Genomic DNA, 22927 nt, shown 5'->3' with positions numbered 1-22927 from the left:
AGTGGTTTCAACTAAGCCTGAAGTCTGTGGGTTAGCTGGGGCGGTTCTGCCTCAACTGCTGATATGAAGATGAGTTTCAAATCCAGCTCCATTCATTTGAGAGGCCCTAGCAAAGCTGAATGTTGCTGCTGTTGACAGTGACCTCTATGCTTCCCAACTTCTCTTCCCCCCAAATCTACATTTTAATTCTTTACTTGGGCTTTGCTTTCAAGCCTGAACTAAGCCCAACGACTGAGTTGATTATCTCCCCTTTGCAATGATTGAAGAGATTCTCATAGTTTCTGAATTTAAAACATATGGACAAATGTGCTTCTTTCAAATAAATATCCATTAGTATCATTTGCATATGGGTTCTCAAACTTTAACACTCATAACACTCCCTGAAGACCTGTTAAAACAGATACATTTCCAGACTTGTGATTCAGTAGGTCTGGGGTTGGCCTTCCAGGTAATACTTATTCTACTGGTCCAGAGAACCACTCTGAGATCCACTACTTTGGTGTTTCATAACCAAGGTTTGGGCAATACCTTGAATGACAGTGAATGGTATGTTAGTCTCTTCAGGCTTTTATAACAAATACCACAGACTGGGTGGCTCATAAGTAGCATACTGCTAACATTTCTGGAAAATTGAAGTCCAAGATCCATTTCAGTTTGGTTGGATAAGGACCCTTTTCTAGGTTGCAGACTTCTCTTTATATCCTTGTATGTATCCTCACATGGTGCAAAGGGCTAGAGAACTCTGTGGGATCTCTTTTATAAGAGTAGTGAACCTGTTCATAAGGGCTCAATCCTCATGACCTAAGCATTTCCCAAAGCCCCGGCCTTCCAACGTCATCCCATTGGATGTTAAGATTTCAGTATGTGCATTTTGGGAGGACACACCATACAGACCATTGCAAATGGGAATGGGATAGAATACATAGGAATATATTGGGACATAGGTCAAAAAGCAACACTTAGAGGAGAATAATCAAAGAGAAAACTAAAAATAACCTGGAGTATTGGACACTAAAGTCAGGATAGAGATCCAAAAACAAAAAAATCAGTGTAAGCCCAAACAGGCAGGTCCATGACCAAATTATGGTATCTCTGGAAGCTCACATGGAGCCAGATGGCCTCAAGAAGGTCCAGGTGCAAAGGTCATGTCTCCAAACATAGAAGATCCAAGAGCTCAGAAGCAAGAAGCTGGAAAATCATTGGCAGACAACTGTAGGACAAGACATGCTCTCGTCTGCATAATAACTGGGACCCTGAAAATTAATGAGAGTGATTTGAGGGACATGGACCAGTGCTATAACATTCAGATGTGGCTGCATTTAAATTATGGCAGGGGCTTCTCTTAGGTTCCTTCTCTTACCACCCCCCTTCTTCCTTCCTTCAAGAACACTTAACACACTTTGGGCTACTTGAGCCTCCTGTGGATACTCTTGAGAATTAACTGGCCCTGATCATCATGTGTGTTTTTCCTCACTTATCCCAATAGTTGGCATTCATCCCCTTATTTATCCATTCATGGATATTACTGAATGCCTCCTATGCAACTGCCCTTACTGAATGCTAGAAACTCATAGTCCCAGAGTTCAGATGGGACTGAGTCTCTGGGGAAATTGTGTTACCTGCTCAGATTATAGAGTGAGAAATTGACAAACTCTTCATCATGACAAGTCCTGATTTGTTAGGTATCCCCCAAGACCTTTCCCCAATAGTGCTATCTTATGTCATTTTCTTCAAGTAAAGCTGTATCCCATTGAGCTAGTCACTTGTGCATGATTTCCTTTTCACACTGAGAAGGGAAAAATGAGCCAATTAATGAGTGTTATAGTTAAAGTATAAACTGTCCTGTTTGAGATAGTTATGGTTTTGAACCCCAAGTTTGCCATTTGTTATGGCAGGGGGATGGGAATGTGCCTCCTGATTTCCTTATCCATTGAAATAAGATGCAGACATCTCCTCACAGTGTTGTTTTAACTAAAAAAAAGAAGTGATGCATATAAAATGGCTAGTAGAGCATCTCGCACACAGTGGAGAACAGTCAGGTAAATGTCACTTAGGGGTTTTACTTTGTCTCACTTCAGAAGTGTAGCAATGGGCAGCCCAGGCTTCTTCTGGTCTCATTCTTCACCAGGCACATATATATCACCTTTCATTCTTGGCAAGTTTTCTCATGATTGCAAGGTGACTGTCACTGCTTGAAGATAGGTCCTACTGAAGGACACAAAGGAAGAAGGATGCTGGGTGAGAGAAATGTCCTCGTGGGTCTTGCTCTTTTAATCAGGGAGTAAAAACAGGTAGGCACTTAGAACCTCCCTGTGGAATCCCCTTATGTCTCATCTACTGGCAAGTGAATCTGGTAACTTGAATGGCTGGCATTTTCGGATCATCATGAAAGGATGAGGATGACCAGTAGAACAGGGGGAGGGAAATGGCTTGTGCTTGACAACCTTCAGTGTCTGGTACTTATGCTAATATAAAAACGGATTTTAGATTATGCTGAGTGAAATCAGTCAAGCAGAGAGAGTCAATTATCATATGGTTTCACTCATTTGTGGAGCATAACCAATAGCATGGAGGACAAGGGGCGTTAGAGAGTAGTAGGGAATTTGGGTAAATTGGAAGGGGAGGTGAACCATGAGAGACTATGGACTCTGAAAAACAATCTGAGGGGTTTGAAGTGGCGGGGGGGTGGGAGGTTGGGGTACCAGGTGGTGGGTATTATAGAGGGCACAGCTTGCATGGAGCACTGGGTGTGGTGAAAAAATAATGAATACTGTTTTTCTGAAAATAAATAAATTGGGGGAAAAAAAAAAAACTTCATCATCATGCATAGACTCCCCATTTCCCTGATTTATTATAAAGGATTAAAATGTTCAAAAAAAAAAAAAACGGATTTTATCTTTCAGACTTTTTGAAGGTTGTTTTTTTTTTTTTAACTTTTTATTTATTTATTTATAGGAAGCATGAGTGGAGGGTAATGGGTAGAGGGAGAGGGAGAAGCAGACTCCCTGCTGAGAAGGGAGACTGACAAGGGGCTTGATCCCCAGATCCTGAGATTATGACCTGAGCCAAAACAGATGCTTAACCAACTGAGCCACCCAGGCAACCTGAAGGGTAATTTTTATTTAAGCTATTCAAAGTGCTACTTTTTCTCTTTCTCATGTGTTTCAATGCCCTTACACAAACATTGTCTAATCAGTGGAAAATTCAACTGAGTAGGCTTACTGTGCATGTGACACTATAGGAAATTGAGTAAAGGTACCTTGCTTTCTGATAGAGATACTGTTAAAATCAGGTATCCCTCTGAAAGTATTGTTGTGCTCCTTTGATACTATTTTAGAGTTTCCGTTTCATTAGTGCAAACTTTATAATTCTAGAAGCACTCACTAAGCACTTATGTACCAAGCATGGTAGTGGGCAACTTGGTGGAGATCCAAAGGAAAAAAAAATCATCATTATGCCCTCAAGAAGCTTACCATCTGGTGAAAATAAAACAAAGAGGAGTAAAGTAGACAAAGTTGGAGTATCATGGACAAAGATGAGAAGTTTACAAAGGAAGGAAGACAATAAAGTTAACACTTAAGTCTTGGCACAGGCATCTTTTTTTTTTTTTTTTTAAATTTTAGTTCATTTCTTTTCAGTGTTCCAGAATTCATTGTTTATGCACCACACCCAGTGTTCCATGTAATACATGCCTTCCTTGATACCCACCACCACACCTTCCCAACCGCCCACCTCCCTCCCCTCCAAACCCTTAGTTTGTTTCTCAGAGTCTTTCATGGGTTGTCTCCTCCTCCAATTTCTCCCAACTCCCTTTTCCTCTCATTTACCCAGTGTCCTCCGTGTTATTCCTTATGCTCCACAAGTAAGTGAAACCGTATGATAATTGACTCTCTCTGCTTGACTTACTTCACTCAGCATACTCTCTTTCAGTCCCGTCCATGTTGATACAAAAGTTGGGTATTCATCCTTTCTGACGAAGGCATAATACTCTATTGTATATATGGACCACATCTTCCTTATCCATTCGTCCATTGAAGGGCATCTTGGTTCTTCCATAGTTTGGTGACTGTGGCCATTGCTGCTATGAAGACTGGGGTACATATGGCCCTTCTGTTTATTACATCTGTATCTTTGGGGTAAATACCCAGTAGTGCAATTGCAGGGTCATAGGGAAGCTCTATTTTTAATTTCTTAAGGAATCTCCACACTGTTTTCCAAAGTGGCTGCACCAACTTGCATTCCCACCAACAGTGTAAGAGGGTTGCCCTTTCTCCATATCCTCTCCAACACTTGTTGCCTACGGTCTTGTTAATTTTGGCCATCCTAACTGGTGTAAGGTGGTATCTCAATGTGGTTTTGATTTGAACCTCCCTGGTGGCTGGTGTTGATGAACATTTTTTCATGTGTCTGTTAGCCACTTGTACGTCTTCTTTGGAGAAATGTCTGCTTATGTCTTCTGCTCATTTTTTGACGTGATTATCTGTTTTGTGTGTGTTGAGTTTGAGGAGTTCTTTATAGATCTTGGATATCAACCTTTGTAGTGTCATTTGCAAATATATTCTCCCATTCTGTGGGTTATCTCTTTGTTTTGCTGACTATTTCCTTTGCTGTGCAGAAGCTTTTGATCTTGATGAAGTCCTAAAAGTTCATTTTTACTTTTGTTTTCTTTGCCTTTGGAGACATATCTTAAAAGAAGTTGCTGTGGCCGATGTCGAAGAGGTTACTGCCTATGTTCTCCTCTAGGATTTTGATAGATTCCTTTGGCACAGATGTCTTTTTTATTCCTAGTATACCAGGGATAGTCAAAGGCAGATGATAGTGGCAATAGCTTGTATACTGTTTCCTTGATTTCATTCCTTGCCACTGACCCAGCTCCTGAACAAACTGGGGTAGATAAAAATGCAGTAGAGTGGTCATGCTGTTGAAACAATTTGTGGACTAAAAAAGAGTTATGTATATTTTCAAGATCTTTGCCCGTTATGTTGTATATAACTTGAAGATAGGAAAGGTGTTTAATTTGCCTTCTTGTTTTGTTCTGACACATGATAGGCACTTTTATGTTATATGAGCAGTGAAAGACTGGATTTGATCCATGGTTACTGAATCTGATCTTATTCTAAAATACTATTCATATTATAAATATTACTCATATTATAATCTTATTGTCAGGAGAACCTTGTAACACCTGGGATTGAAAAGAGAAAACATGTGAGAAAAAGAAAGAAAGAAAGGACACGGAGGCTAGTAACTTAGTGGTTAAAAAAAAAAATCCTTGGAACTGAAAGATGCAAAATCAGAGATATCATCTCTTGGTTTTTAAAATCTTCAATCCTCAACTCAGTCTACCAAGCTTTCTGCATATTAAATGGTGACTGCTCTGCACAGTGACTCCTTTCACAAACTGTATTGTTTAAAGCTCCGCCAGGTGTTCACTCACAGTTTGCAGCTGAGATGAAGCAGAGTGTAACAGTCAGAGCTTGGGGGCTGCCACGTGTTCCATGAGCAAATAAAACACCACTAACATATTTACAGTTTATGGGGGGGGTGGAGAGATGGTACAGAAATATTCTGTAACCCAACATTTGATTGAATTTGCTTCAAAAAAAATTAAAATGAAAGTCGAATAATCATTTCATACAAAGTTTTCATGAAAAAGAAATGTCTTTTTTAAAGCTACTCGACATTTGTTTGCATTTATCCATAAAATTATGTATAACCTTTTCCCTACGCTATAATTAAGGGGTAGATCTAAGTCTCCTTTGTGTTTAGAAGCTTGCAGCAATTAGCAGTTATGCATAGCCTCATGTCTTCAGGCTATTTTTAATAAAGTGTGTCCGTGATTTTGAACTCTGGCACTTTTAGGATGAAAAGCATAGTTTCAAGGTCTATAGAAAATACTAGATTTTCACCATCATTTTCTTTTGGCAAGACTCTTAGTTTGGTCCTGTGGCATCACCAACACAGTGCCTGGTTCCCACAGTAGTCGAACACCAGTTTGTTTTCCTAAAATCTAGGTTATTTAGTCTTAAGTAAGACCATCTGTGGGACATCAGCTGTCTAGTTCACATGGGGCTACATCAAGTACAGTCCAGTTCCTAATTAATCTTTTCTCAATTGAAAAAGAAATTTCACAGGGAACGAACTCAGCCAGGACTCCCTTGGTACACATGTAAAGTCCCTGGCATGGAGTGGGTGCTCAGGAAATGGCCGATCTGCTAAGGAAATGAGGCCAAAGAGGGATTAGAATCCCAGTCCTTAGGATAAGTCCAGAATTAGTGTTCCTTTTGATGGAAAAAATTCATCTGAAAATTTTAATTGAGTACATTTTCTAGGCATTAACATGCTTTTATAAACAAATCCATCAGTAGGAACCTTCCAAATGAATCAAACCGCTCTCATAAATAATCCTTGAAATTCATATGGGCTTAATAAATAGTGGAAAAATTCACTTTAAGTTTTGCCAAATTCCAATTATTGGCCAAAAAAGTCACACAACTTTTGATCAACACAAAACAATCTAGATATACCCACATATAATAGGCTAAAAACATGATAAAAATGTTTAATGACTATATTTAGAAATTATCATAATTATTTGTATGTGGTCTACTCATAGCTTTTGTTTTCATTTCACAGACACTTTTTGAGAAATATGGTTCATATATTTTGAATTTCTTTGTCTCTCATGTACAGTAGGCATAAAAATATTTGCTTGTGGTATGTCTCATTGCCTTGTACTTTTTAAAACTGTTTTCAGATGTCAATCTGTGTAATGTGATAACTTACCATAAGGATTTCATGAAATGTTTTTTGTTCTTTCAGAAGACCAATGTAGATTTGTAAAATAAATTTTTGTTGAAAATACTACCCTCTGTGCAGGGCTAAATGGCTGAGGCAAGGGAGGGAAGGAGAGAGAGAGAGAGAGAGAGAGAGAGAGAGATTGACTTAATATATTGCCTCTCCTGAATGTTGAAATCCAACAAAAGAATATATTCCAGACTTGAAAGTATTTTCAATGTCAATCTGGTCCAACTATTATCTACTGTAGAAATCTCACACCAATGTCTCTTGAAAGCAATTTTCCAGACTTTATATGGATATTCCCAGAGACAAAAAACAGAGTACTTTATCCTATTTCAGACAACTATAATTTTATAAAGTTCTTTCCTATAGTGTGAGTCAAAAACTGCCTCTCTGACTCCTCTTGACATTGGTCACTCTTCTGTTCTCTAAATCATGTAGAATAAGGCTTTTGTTCTTATATAATATTCTTTCAACTGACTTAATAAAGCTATTAAAATTTTAATGAATTTTCTTCTTTAAAATTAATTTTTTTTCCTTCTTCCCTCCCTCCCTTCTTTCCTGTCTTCCTTTCCTCTTTCCTTCCATTTCTACCCACTTTTCATGGTGGATATGGGGATGGTCATGATCCTCCTCCCCCAAGGAATCATGCTGAGTGCTTTCATAGTTACTTAAATGGACTGCTGTGGAAGTCCCCAAATTAAGTTAGGTCAGGCTTTGCAGAGGGGATGACACAAGTTAGAGAGTGAATGGTAGGAAGCACAGCTACGTAAGAGGTGTATTGGGGGATTCGTGTTCTAAGCAGAGAATACAACATATGCTCAACCTTAGAGGAACCTTTCTATTCCTCAGAAGACTTCATTTATGTTGTCCTACATAACCTGGTAATTTCTTTGTCCTTTTTCCAATCTGGCTATACTTTCTGACTTTTGATGTATAGATTAAAAAATAAAAATAAAAAGGGCTCCAGTGAGTACAGAAATTGTTGACCTCATTTCTACACCTCTTTTCTACCCCTATTGAGTGTAATAAAAACATTGAACTAGGGTTGGATTTTAATGGGTTGGTTGTTAGAAAGTGAGTTAGGACATTGGACATTAGGGAGCAAGAAAATGCAGCAAAGGGCAAGCAGATGAAGAAGATACTGAAAAGAAAGCGAGGGAGATAATGGTCATTAAAAGGATGAAAGATGTAGAAGGACATGAATAAGGGACCTCTTCTGTGGGTAAACTTAAATCGTGTAATAATCATGGCTTTGAGTTTTCAACTATATAGAAAGGTAGAAATTCTGTGGCGTTGTTATGAGTTTTGTTACTTAAAAGTTATTCTGAACTACTGCATCTATGTAAATAAAAACCAAATGCATCTTCCCAATGATTTTCACATTGGTACACTGCACATCTTCACGACCTTTTATCTTTTTCCTCAGTCCTCTGTGATTGCCTTACTTAATCTATTTTTCTAGAATACATTCATGTAACTATTCAGTGGAATCTCTGCTTAAAAAAAACCAGCAAAAATGACCAATCAACCCTTTTTTTTGGACAATTTTTATTTTTATAAAACCCTGAATTATTGTACTATTGTGAGGCAAAATTCAGAGCAAAAATATATTTTCTGTTACACAAGAATTTTTCCTCCTCTCTTTTGGGATATATTTCTTAAAAGTGTTTCCTCTAGTGATAAAGCACATGAATAGGAACACATTGTGTCTTCTCAGTTATTGAGTATAACTCTAATGTGTCCCAATTTTGAATGAGTGATGTAGTTCTTGGGAATATGGTCATCATCCCATATAATTCCAATGCCTGTAATGCTGATAGCCTCCTCTCCAGATACACATTCCCGCCCTTTCTTCAAGGTCCAGCCTTCGGGATCGTCTGTAAAAACTTTCCCTTTTGCTTGCAGCAGTTCCTTGTCTTAGTTCCCTGGTTCTGATGATATCGATCCAGGTTTTGTTCGTTTGTTTTTACATTTGATTAGATTCTGTCACATTTAGGATTTCTGCTTGCATACCACTGTGTTTGTGTGACTTAGTAAAAGACACCTCTTCTCAGAAACCAAATTGCAAATAGGCCCCACTCATGAACAGGCAAATTAGACAAGGGGTTCTTTGTCCTGGGGAAAGATTTCAACCCCCACTGGTACTTTGGCCTAGTATCCACATCCATAACTGCACAACTATGTACAACAACCCTCCTAAAATCTAGCACTTATATAAGTAGTAATAAGTGCTTAGGCAATAGTTGCATTTATTTTGATCTTTGTTTGAATCAGCAAGACACTTCTTACTCATAAAGAGAAAAATGCCATTAAGATCTCTCTTCCCACCCCCTCCCCCCCACCAACAAAAGTACAAGAACATCCTGCCAGGATAGTGTCTCTGTTTCTGGCCGAACGAAAGCAGGAAAATGCAGAGGAGAGGAGGCAACAACTGGGTAATTTAGTGAGTAGGGCTGTCACTGAACTTACGGTCACAGTGGAACTGAATGTTAGACTATGTTTTTGGCCCAAGTATGTTATGGAGTAAGAATTTAATTTTTTTCAAAAGCTGTTCTCATGCTCGCACAAGCTTGTTTTTATACATCTCATTTAATTTCGTATTTTTTTTGGCTGCGATGTCAAAGTTGTAACATTTCACATGATGGTGTAGTGCCAAGAGGCGATTCTACACATTGGTCATGTGGTGTGTGCTGTTTCGAGCAGCTGTATGATCCTGTCATAGACACTGGAGAAAGACTACATCCTTTGGCTGGATTTCCTAAGCTCCTGGAATTTAAAATCTCAGCCAGTAGCCAGGGGCAAGTCATCCATGCTTATTATGTTACTTTTTAATATCTAGAGTTTTGCAAACACTGCCTCATTTTTTAAGTTGGGTCAGTTCTCTAAATTATGTCTTCTGAAGTTTAGTATCCACAAAATGCATCGCAGGGAATCAGGTGCTGTTGCTTTACCATCTGCCATGTAGTTATTTTTAGTTCCCTCCTTCATTAATCACCATGACTGTGAAGGCAAAGAGACTGCAAGTGTTGCCTGACTGTGTTTATAGTACCCACGACTTTTGAATCAGCTTTTCCTTTCCTCATTTGAGACATCATACTGGATTGTGCTTGGAAACCTATTTCAGTGAAGGAGTTATTTAATGGATTGATTGATGTTAGATGAACTAGTGTATTGTGACTCTGGGGAATAAACTGATAAGTTTGAGTATAGCTCAAAGGAATAAGAATAAGTTAATTTACTTGGATTCCCTTCTGTCATTTGCCATTTCTGGGAACATGGCAATTTCCCAGAAATAGTTCTCCTTTTGCTAAAAATCAAGTAGTAAAATAGTATTAGAAAATATATGATACATAGTGACTGTTTTGAATAGATAAAAATTACATGGGTATCTCCTGAAGAGAAAACAAATCATCCTCAGAGTTCAAAAGAATAAACTATTTTATTAACCCTCTGTGAGACTAAAAAAACTTTTTGGATCTTTTTGTGATATCATGCCATATTTATGGACACTTTTATTGAATAAAGGAAGGGATTGAATTAGGAAGGGAGGTTGTCAGTTTGTATGATCAGATCCGTGATGATCAAATCTTCACAAAGTAATAAGTTATGGTCCCATCTAACTTCAATGCCTGCAATTATGCAACTATAGATAATAACCTTACTCATAAGATTTAGCACTTGTAAAACCAGTAATAAGCAACCAAGCAATAGTTGCATTTATTTCAACCTTTGACTTGGCAAGATTTCTTCTTTCAACATAAAGAGGAAAATGTCAATAACCACACTTCCCCCACCACCCCAAAGTATCAGATCATCCCAAATTCCAATGTAATTACCTGGTACTCAAAGAATATCCTTTATATAGTTTTAATCCTTTTGATGTTATTGAGATTTGTTTTAGACTATGAGTCCAGTTATAATATTTGTTACAGGACCTGGTATAGAAGTCTCTCTTAATCCTCATGACAATTTTTTTTTTGTTTTATGACATATTTTGCCACATATATGACACATTGTTTTATGAAAAAAATTTCATTTTGCTTTTTTGTTTTAGGACATATATTCCACCTGGAGAATGTTTTCTGTGCTCTTAAAAAACATTCATTCTGTTATTCTTGGGGGTGTGTGTGATATAAGCATCAATTATGTCAAGATGTTTGGATAATATCATTCAAGTCTTTTATTCCTGCCAAATTCTTTGACTTCATGTTCCTGGAAACGCTGGTGTTGAAGTTTCAAATTATATCTAATATTTCTATTTCTCCTTCAGTTCTCTCAATTCTTGCCCAGTGTGCTTTGAAACTATCTTATTAGTTGCATTCACATTTAGAATTTTTATATCTTTTTAATTAATTTATCTATAATAGTGGTGGGTACAAGCAGGAGGAGAGAAAGAGGAAGAATCCGAGAGATTCTAAGTTCATGACCTCAGCTGAAATCAAGAGTCAGAAGCTTAACTGACTGAGCCACCTGAGGCACCCCAAAATTTGCCTTTTAATTAAAATGTTTAGACAACTTATGTATCTATTCTCTTTAATACTTTTTCTAAAATGAAAATTTAGTAAATTGATTTTTTTGGTGTACAGCTCTATAAATTTTAACACATTTACAGTATATATAGCCAACATCAAAATCAGGATACAGACAGTTCCTTCAAACTCCCTGAAGCCCCCAAGCAATTCTTTTGCATTTAACACAATTCCCTTTGCATTTAATGCTTTGATAAAAACAAAAATAAAAATAAAAAATATTTGTCTAATGATATCATCTAACATTTATTTGATGCTTGGTATGTGCTAAGCAGAGTTTTTGCAAAATATTTTATATGTATTTCCTGGTTTAATTTCGCCACAATCTTATGAGATAGATAATATTATTTTCCCCATGTTACCTATAAGAAAACAGAGTTATGGGGAAGTTAAGGAACTAGGCCAAGTTTAATATACACCAAGTGTCACTTGCCTAGTCTGTAGTTTTAACCATGTTGGAAGTATTGTGGTAAAATTCAGAGAGTGGGGAGAAGGGGGGTGTTTCAAAATGTGATAGAACACATTAGAAAATGGGAATTGTTCTGGAATTTGAATAATTCATTAGGAAAATAAACAAAACTCCTTTCCGATTTGGTATTTGTGTTTAGGAGCAACCGAAAGCAAGAACTGAAGCAGACAATCTTAAATGCTTCAGTACTCAAACAGTTCAACAGGGACTTTTCCTTTGAATATCTTATTTTTCTCTTGCACAGTTTTAAACTTGTAAGCTCATTTCAGCAGATTAGCTCTTTGAAAGTTAATAATAGTATATAGTTATTAGTATCTTTAGTGAATGCCTTTGCTTATTTAACTGTAGTTTTCTCTGCATGATTACTCAGCCTACCAAACTATTTTGCTGTTCGGAATTTGTTTTTCAATTATAATTTACATGATTGTCTTTTGAATATGGACTATCTACTTATTGCCAAATAGTTTCGTTTTGTTTTTTACTACAGTGTCTAATGTCTTAACATGGGTATGCTTGAGAATATTTTGTCTGTTTTAAAACAGAGTTGGTTTTTTGTTTTTGGTTTTGTTTTTTTTTTTTTAGTTTTGCTACTCAGAACACTATACTAATAAGTGAGTCCATGATATTTTAAGGCCTTTATGTTTCTTCAGAGTTAATGTTACTATAGTCTACTCAATGGTTATTGTCTAGAGAACCAAGTCTATCACTACTGCATACGGAAAAGGGAACATTAATGCTGAAAGAGGAGGAAAATAAGCCTAGGTCAGTGTGTGTGTGTGTGTGTGTGTGTGTGTGTAAAAGAGAGAGAGAGAGAAGACTATCTGTATCACCTACTAGTTTTAGCTGAAACCCACCCCACTCAACCCCAGAGGACTCTGCTTTCCACTTGCCTTCTTATTTCGGAAACTTATTTCTTTTCTCTCACATCTCACAGGAAAGTGAGGGGTGGTGTTTTTCTGCTTCCTTTCACTGCTGTAAATCATAACTTTGGCTCTTGTGCACCTGCTCTTTTGGGACTAGAATATTTTCTCTCCCTCCTTGGTGATGTCACCCCCTTTCCTCCTGTCATTCACCTTCATTCAGTGCAGACTATTGATCCTGGACCTGCACCTCCCTGATAACCTCTATTCTTTTTACTTCTTTAATATCCTTGGGGATAAAATTCTAACATCCCAAATTACTTATTACTTGACCTTTCATTTACAATTATAATTTTCTCCATATGATTTTTCATCCCTTCCCATGGTCACATGCTAGATTTTGTTTTCAAACTGTCTTATGCCTTTTCCCCCTCAATTTCTCCATTGTTACTTTATTTTGTGTTTTATAGGTATTTTGTGTTATGTATCTTTAATTTCTTTGTCACATCTTTTACTATAGTTTTTGTTATTCTCTTTGTATTTTTTCTGGAGATTCCAGTTAGCATTTTAATTTATAATAATCTAGTTTAGGATTGATATCAAATTAATTTCAATAGTATATAATATTTTTGTTTCTATATAATTTGTCCTTCAACTTTTATGTTGTTATTGCCACAGATTACATCTTTATACATTGTGTGATTTATATATTGTGTGACTGTATAATCAACTACAATGTAAAATTATTGCTTTATATAGTTCTCTTTTAAATCAGATAAAAACTGAGTTAAGATAAAAGATACATTTAAACTGTATTTTATCTTTACCTATGTAGTTACATTTTCTAGCATTCTTTATTTCTTCATGTGGAATTGAGTTACTGTTTTGTTGTCCTTTCATTTCAGCCTGATAATGCTAGTGATGGCTTCTCTCAGTTTTTGTTTACCTGGGAATGTCTTCGCTACTCTTTCATTATTGAAGGATAGTTTTGCTGGATATAGAATCCATATTTGACCTTTTTATTCTTTTATCCTTTTAGTATGTAACCCCATTGTTTTTTGGCCTCAATGGTTCCTGAGGAGAAATCAGATGTTACCTTATGGGACATCCCTTGTGTGTGACAAATAATTTTCTTGCTGTTTTCAATATTGTCTTCATCTTGGTTTTTTGACAGTTTAATTTTAATGTGCTTTGTGTGGATCTCTTAAGTTTTTCTACTTGGAATTTTTTGAACTTGGATATGTAGAAAAATGTTTTCCATCAAGTTTTGGAAGTTTTTAGTCATTATTTCTTCCAAAGTATTTCTTCTGCCTCTTTCTCTTTCTCCTCTCCTTCTAGGATACCCATGATATATGTATTGTTGCCCTGGATGGTATCCCACAAGTCTTTTAGGTTCTGTTCATTTTATTTTTATTTTTTACTTTTTATTCCTCATACTGGATCATCTCAAATGTCAACCAATTTATTTTAAGTTTATTAATGCTTTCCTCTGTTGGCTCAAATTTGCTATTGAGTTCCTCTAGTGAATTTTAAGTTTCAGTTGTTATATTTTCAGTCCCTTAAATTTTATTTAATTATTTTTATAATTTCTCTATTTAAACTGATGTTCTCTATTTGGTAAGACATTATTCTTATACTTTCTTTAGTTCTTTAGACATGGTGTTCTGCAACATACTGAACATAATTAGAATAGCTGGTTGAAAGTCTTTGTGTAGTATCTGGGTTTCCCAGGCACTTTCTATTGATGGTTTTGTGTATGTGTGTGTGTGTGAATATGAGTGTGTGGGTGAGTGTGCCATACTTTCTTATTTTTTTGCATACCTTTCAATTTTTTGTTGAAAACAAGGCATTTTGAATATTATAATGTGGCAACTGTGGAAATCAGATTCTTAATTCTCCCCAGATTTATTGTTGTTGCTGCTTATTGTAGTTGTTGTTTGGTGACTTTTGTAAACTAATTTTATAAATTCTATGTTCTTTGTTGCATGTGACCCTGAAAGTCTCTTCTAAAGTCTGTGTTCTGTTAGTTAGTTATTTTACAGAGCTTTCCTTAAATTGCTATAGCCAAAAGCAAATAGACAAGGAAAAAATCTCCCTGTCTTTGGAATTTAACTGTGTTGGGAAATTCCTTTTCACCTTCCATGCTTAACCAGACTGTTTGAACTCTGTCTTTGCCTTTATTTCCTACTTCTACAGAGCCTCAAGGTCAGCAGGAAGTGAGAGCTTAAGACCTTATTATGAGAGTTTTTCCTGAGCATACCCATAGGTCTGAGCATGTGTGTAGACTTCTGTATTCCCAAGAGTATGTTGGAGCTTTTCAATGCCCCTGTGTACATTTTATTCCCCAGTTTTTCCCTTCAAGCTCCTTGGTTAGTCCATTATAGTCCTTGACAATCCCAACTGTCACCTACTGCTTTGAGCAGCAGTGTCCAGTATACGGGCCTGCAAATTTTTTTGTTTTGTTTTGTTTTTAAATGTCCCCGGTAGCAATCTTAACACTGGTTCAGTTTCAAATTAGGCAAGGTAAAGACTTTTTTTTTTTTTTAGATAGTTCTCCAGGGAGCCACCAGAAAAGCTTAAGCAAATAATTATAATTCTTTGTGAATGAGACCCATTCTATTCCCTCTGGTATTGGGAATGCAGGCTGTTACTTGCATAGCTATTACATAACAGAGGAGAGGGAGATGAGAATGGAGCAAGTTAAAATGCCACAAATTTCACTATTTTTATTGAAAATGATCTGTTTTCTTTGGATAGATTCTATTCATGTTGCTACAGGTCTCAGTGTTTCAAATAAGTTGAGTCTGACAGTGTTTGCCCCCCGCCCCTTTTTTAATGGAGTAGTAGAATTTGGAACTTCTTATTCTGCCCGTTTTCACTGTTATCATTCCACATTCTAGATTTTGATGTTATCACTAACTGCCCATCTCTGAAAATTATGCTGTTGGGAAGGAAGCAAGTGAAATTACTAGAAACTCAACATACCAATGAACAACCTAAGGAACTCACAAATTTGCCAACTTGTTCAAAATATTTTTTCAAGGAATCATTTTATGAAAGATGATAAGTTATATATTTGATGTACTCTTTCTTATCATTTTAAATACTGTTAAATGTTGTTTTGTCTTTTCATTAACATATAGTTATTAATATATTCATGGATGTTTATTTTTTAATATTTTCAATGACAGTGTAATCAAAATTAATCCATTCAGGAAATTTTTAGTTTACATTAATTTCTTTTTAATCTCTTTTAAAGTCATTTTAGTTTCACTTATTTCAAAATTTGGAGGATTCACAGAATGGCTCCAGGTTGACCAATTTACCAAATTTATAAATTCATAATCACCAAAATTTTCTTTAACTGTTTCAAAACTTTTACACATACTTAGCTCAGATAGAGTGTTTTTGACAGCTTTTTAATGTATTAGCAAAACTATAATCAGTAAGTTTTCATTATGTATTCAAACATCTTTTAAGTATTGTTTAATTTGGTCATATTTGTGTCCTAGCTCTCTCTGCTTCTGCACTTACAGGAATATGCAGCATAGACAGGGATTCTTTGAAGCAGTAAGTGTTTTAAGAAAGATAAGATAAAAGGGTTAGAAGTCATAGGGGTAAGTTGAATAGAGCAAACAGAGAAGACACTCCAAGGAGACACACGTTAATGGAGGCTTAGAAGATATGAGGAAGAGGTGGTCATGCAAAACGTTTGCAGAACAACCTTCTAGTGAGAAGGAATAGCATATTGTGTTTTCAAAGACCTAAAGCAGGAAAGATCCTGGTGTTTTTTTTGTAAACTGAGACCAGTGATTGCTACAGAATGCTTTGCATATGCAAATACTAGATATGTCTATTTATGTGCAACTATGCATGCAATTACAGTTGATTCTTGTTATTTAAGGATCCTGTATTTGTTAATTTTTCTACTCACTGAAATTTATTTTTTAGGTCAAGTAATACTCATGGCACTTTCATGATCATTCACAGACATGCACAAAGTAGTGAAAAATTGAATTGCCAAGTGTAAATTTCCAGCTGAGGTCAAACAAAATGACACCCTTTCTTTTTATTTCATCTCTCCTATGGTAACAAGTGTCCTTTTTGTGATCTATTTAGTGTTACATTTGAGGTGTTTTTTTTTCTCTCTCACATTTTTATGCCTTTTGTTGAAAGCCTTTGCTGTTCAAAATGATTCCCCAAGTGTAGATTTGAAGCACTGTCTAGTGTTCCTAAAAAGGCTGCTATATATCTTATGAAGAAAATATGTGTGTTAGATAACTTTCATTCAGGCATGAGTTATAGTGCTATTGACCATGAATTCAATTTTAACAAATCAATACATTGTAAATGTGGTGTCTTTAAACAGAAACACACATAAAACAAGGTTACACCCTGATCAATTGATCAAAATGTGACCAGAGACTTATAGGAACCTAATCCTATATTTCCCCTCTGAGCAATGGTTTAGTTTTTGCTAATTTGGTGTTCCTGACAACTTTATAGAGTATGGCTATAGTAGAAGAGAAGATTCAATTGTACTATATCATATGTTGATTCTTATTATAACTACCCGGAAGGATAGGAGCTTTATTTGTCTATCTGCTCCCAATCTCTAACATTGTACCTGCTCCAGAGGTAGTGTTTGATAAGTTTTTTTTTTAGTGTACCACAGAATGGACCATCACTGCACATCATATTCAGTCATTTGCACTATATTTGCTTTGTACACTGCTAATCCAAATCAGTTGTTATCCTAGAACAATACTTCAGCAACCCTACAACATGGAAACTGATTTAGCTTTGTTGCCTCATTGAAATATGAAAGAATTGATGGATTTTTAAAATCAAGGCTATAACTAAGGTTTTGATGTGTGCTGCATAATCCAACATGCTTTTGATTATTATAAAAGTACCTTCTCTAAAAAAAGTACACTGGTTTGAAACTTTACACTGGATACATGTTAATATGAGCAGAATGGAAAGAGTACTTCTGAAATTGGTAGCATGAAGGAATAAATCATAATCCTGATGTCTTTTAGCCAATATATTCTCTCAATGTTCATCAGTCAATCAAAAGATTATGTATACCTCAGAGTGTTTTGCTAAATTGTTAGCAGGAAAGATTTATATGCGTTTTAAACTGATGATAAGTTGAAGCTAATTAAATTGAGGATTCAACTGAAGTGACCCATTAGTGATTTTGTTTTTGTGGCTTTTGTTTTGCATTTGTGAAAATGTGCCATTCATCATATATCATGAACTGAGTAATCATTAATTAAGTATATATCTCTTATATTCTTATTTTTATCTCTATCTCAGAGAGTTTTATGTGGAACTTCCTTTTTCACACCTGGAATCACAAAGATAGATGAACTTTTTGGGCTCAGAATAGTGAGGGGGGCAACAAATTCATTCAATTACTTTATCACAAGGGAATTTTAAGGCAATTTCTCTTTGTTTAGGGGATCTCTAATATTCTTTTCAAGAAAGTGACTTTTCCAGTTGAATCCAAATTTATGAGGAAAATGTAAGGTCTTATTTTAACATTATCTTGTCACAAGTGATTCACCAATTTGGTCATATTTGAAGTGAAACAATTTGTAAAGCTGGTCTCTAAAGTCTGAAGAAAATTTAGTATAAGAAAATCTTTGAGTTCTTTAGAAAAGAGTAAATTTTTCCTCCAAAATATCTGAGGGGGCCAATATATATTAATTAGCCTTTCCCTGAGTTTCATGCAAATATTGACAAAACAGTATTCACATTAAGAGTAACTATGATATAAATGTTAAGGTTGAACCATGTGAATTGCTAATATCTGAACATTTTTGATATACAAAATGGAAACTTCATATGATTCAACTTAATATGTTATACTTTCTAAACAATCAGATATTATTTTCATCTATTTTGGGTATTGACAACAAATGTTTGAAAATATCGGTGAGCTATCTAGAAGAGACTACCTGTTAATGTGTGGCTATTTAAAATATTGATTATTGCTGAAATAACCACAATTTCTAACAAAGAGCTTAAGGTACTGCCTTCCTAAACATTTTGAGTGTTTACTATATTGCCAGACATCATATTAAGTAATTTATAAGCATGATATCATTGAATTCTCACAGTAATTTGTGAAACTGGTCTTATTATTTTTCAGGTAAGAAAACTAAGGCTTATTTAATCCAAGTAATAGGGCAAACAAGTAGGCTTTTGCTCCTTTTGCTTCTGATCTCATCTTGGGAAATCTTCCCTAAACTTCCTCATTAGAGGAAAGGCCTCCCTGGACATCCTGTGCTCTTGTGGCATCAAGCATCTCTACTTACTTGAGCATCTATTTGATTACTAGTTGATCCAGGAGCATAACTGCAACTTTAACATGATACTGGGAATGTAATAAAAAAACCTCTTCCAAAAAACTCTTTGTGGGGCGCCCGGGTAGCTCAGTGGGTTAAGGTTTCTGCCTTCGGCTGGGATCATGATCCTGGGGTCCTGGGATTGAGCCCCGCATTGGGCTCTCTGCCCGGCAGGGAGCCTGCTTCCTCCTCTCTCTCTCTCTCTACCTGCCTCTCTGCCTACTTGTGATCTCTGTCTGTCAAATAAATAAATAAAAATCTTTAAAAAAACCTGCAACTCTTTGTGAAATGAGTGGGAAACTGAGGAAGCCACTGTTTGATATCACAAAGTCCGTTTTGGTACTGGTGCTCTTTACTGCAATGCTATATCATGCTTATATTTGAGAATGAAAACAAATCACATAGTTAAGTCTTGTTTATATGCATATGAATTATAGGCTTTATTTAATTTGAATAATTGCTTCTGGACTATCATGCATATTAAGAGAAAGAAGACTAAAATTTACCTAATACACTACTCAGTATTCCAAAGTTCTAAGAACCTAAACTAGTCATCATTAAGATAATCTGTTACTTTAATTATCCCTATCATATTTCTACCTGAGAAAATTAATTGTGATTTCTCTATGCATGTTGTAAAAAATATATTGTAGAGATACCTGGCTAAAAGTGTAGTAGGAGACTAAATTCGTAATGGAAACTCCTGAAAAGAAGGTACAGAAATTATTTCACAGTTTTTTCTTTCTAAATAAATTCCTTTGTAAGTATGAACTTCACAATCAGGCAGATTTCAAATTTAGCTACTTTAGGAATTATTGACTCTATTCCACTTTGTTAAAATATGAGTTTATTATATACTTATACGGGTATTTCCAATAACTTGATTTCATTGACTCATTTTCATGTATTTTAAAATCAAAATAGTTATAATCAACATAATTACCATATGTCTTATATAAAATGTATTTATAAGTGTTATGAAATAACTGTGTTTTATGTTTTTATATTCCACTTCATACTAGAAAATTTCATGCTCAAAGTATGTTCTTTCATGCATAGTAGAAAGCAAAACTACTTTTGTTCACCGATAAAACTTCCTTTGGAAAAGCGGTAAAGAAACACATTTTCGGAAACTTTCAAGGCATATATTCATGGTTTATATTCAACAAATGGAAAATTATTTATAAATGATAATGTTACTTAATACCTTGCAGATGGAATCTTCCAATGTATAGAAATAAACCATCTGATTTAATACCCATAGTTTTTTAGCTGACAAAAAGCAAGACAAGTTATGATAAAAATATATAATCTTATATCTTTATTGTAATTACCTTACCGTTACAAGTCTCTGTCTTCCAGTGTTTCCTGTTTCATTACTATAATAATTAGCTCCTAAGCAGAATTCAAGTCTCTAAAAACTTCATTTTCTGAAATTCCACTGAGAAGCAAAACATTAACAAACAAGACTTCTGGTAACCATATTAGAGACTCTAAATTCCATATACTCCAATTCCATGTACTTTGTACAGGGGATATTTCAGGCCTGCACGCAGACCTGATGTACATTTTAGCCTCAAGTTCAACAACTCAGTTATTTACTTTCCAAGACAACAACAAATTAGAAATAATCTTGAAAGTGGAAACAAGAATCAGGCACACTGAAAGCCATGATGGTGGATCTGAGAAATAGTATAGGGAAATGCAAATCAAAGCACAAACCGGGGGTAATCCTCTCACAAATCAGACCAAACAATAGCCACAACAGCAAAAGAAACAATACTGATGAAAAGAACCACAGAGATGTAATTTAGGATCATTTAGTGCAGTGGAAATCTTCTTTCCTTTAATCAATTTCTGCAAGTATCACACTATAATAACTAATGTTTATAATTATGATATAAGATGTTAAGCATGATTTAAATCAAGTTAAAATGAATTCATGTATTCCAACTGTTTTGCCAATTTATTATTAGAATAATACACCAGGAACTCTGGAATTCTTAATTAGCCAAAACCTATTTCATAAGAACTTCCCATAATCATGAAATCACCTTATAGTGCTCATTAATGTGATACATGAAGGGGGCCAAAAAAGGAAAAGGAATCATCATGTATTGAGTGTTTACTCTGGGCAGATACTCTGCTAGACTTACATATATTACTGTACTCAATAAAATATTTTCTGCCCAATTTGTCCAGGAAATTTGTAAAAGAAAATTAGAAGGTAAACTGGAGACACGTATCACGAAATATACTCTCAAGGGGTCTTGAAGAGTGATGCATTCCTGCAACTCTGTCCTGGGAGATGTAGTGAGCTGATTAGGTAAAACTCACCAGAATGTTGCATCTGAGCACCATGGCAAGCTTGTGTTGGGTCCAGCCTTGGATAATATTCCAGGAAAGGCTCAATCTCTGAAGGAAGGATGCGGTCTTCAATGAAGCAGAAGTGTGCATTATACAGTTTGTTAACTAGACTGTCACTAAGTGTCCAACTAACTTACAGTCTCAAGTAAAGGGGATCTTCCAGTGCAGTTCTGTTGAATGTTAAATGTAATGATAAGAAGTGTAAGGTCTTCCCCCATAACTATAACAGCTATAACTATATATATGTATATGTATGTGTGTGTGTATATATCTATCTTTATATCTATATCTATCTATATATCTGTATATATACTGCTTTTTATTGTGTCTATGATGGAGATGAAAAGGGAATAGAAATCATAACTACTTATGTTTGGCCCTTTCTGTGTATCAAGCACCGTGCTAAGGACTTCAAATTTATGACTTGATTTACCCATAAAGTAAGGGGTAAAATTTTAATCTCCATTTTACAAATAAAGAACCAACAGAATAGAGAGTTTACGCAGCATTTCCAAAGTCATGGAGTCAGATGGGGTAGAGTGGATAGTCTGACACTAGAGCCTATGCTCTTTGTGGTTTTGTTTTTGAGATTTTATTTATTTGATAGAGTGAAAGGTATAGATAGCACCAGCAGGGGGAGCAGCAGGTAGAGGGTGAAGTGGCTCCCTGCCACGCAAGGAGCCGGATGCAGGACTCGATCCTAGGACCCTGGGATCATGACCTGAGCCCAAGACAGCTGCTTAACTGACTGAGTCACCCAGATGTCCCATCTAGAGCCCAAGCTCTTAAGCACCTCCTAACTTTATTTGGCTAGTGGCATTTTGTTCACATAAAAATCACTAACATTTCTAAGAGTAAGTGTGTGTGGAAAGACATTTAAGAACTGTTGGGCTAGACTGTGGCTTGTGAATAAGTCCAGAAGGAAACTGCCCTGCTCACCTTTCTGTTTCAAGCACCTTCAGTGGTAGTTACCACAAAATAGTTAATTAAAATCTAGCCAGAATCTGGTCACTAGACATACATCTTTTCAACATGCAATATAATGACATTTATTGCAAATACAAGATGATGTTAGATCTTGACATTGAACTCAATGTGCTGTTGAAGAAGAAAAGGTACAAAAATCTTTTTAAATGAAGAAAAAATTAAAACACTTCCAAATGGTACTAAAGCTAATAAAAACATGTCCAAGATTTCCAGTGCTCACACCTAAGGCACGATTATTTTTAGTATTTTGAAATGGGATTTATAAAAGCCAAGGATAACAAGATTGATAAAATATATTGGCAGTATTCCAGTAGTTACTACCATGTCACTGTTAGGCTAGGCTGGGCATATAAAGCAGGGATAAAGTTTCCCTGAAACTCCAGCGGCTTCAGATCATAAAGATATTTTCTTGCTCTCATTCCCGACCATTGTTGGCAGTCAATGCTTTGTGTCACATAGCCCCATAGGAATCGAATCTGATAGAGGTTCTACCATGCTCTAGTTGCCTCATCTGGAACAACCTCCCAGTCACAACCAGAGAAGAAGATAGGCTGG

The sequence above is a fragment of the Neovison vison genome, chromosome 1, assembly GCF_020171115.1.
Source record: "Neovison vison isolate M4711 chromosome 1, ASM_NN_V1, whole genome shotgun sequence".
Taxonomy (NCBI): Eukaryota; Metazoa; Chordata; class Mammalia; order Carnivora; family Mustelidae; genus Neogale; species Neogale vison.
Note: the sequence above shows the minus strand (reverse complement) of the source record.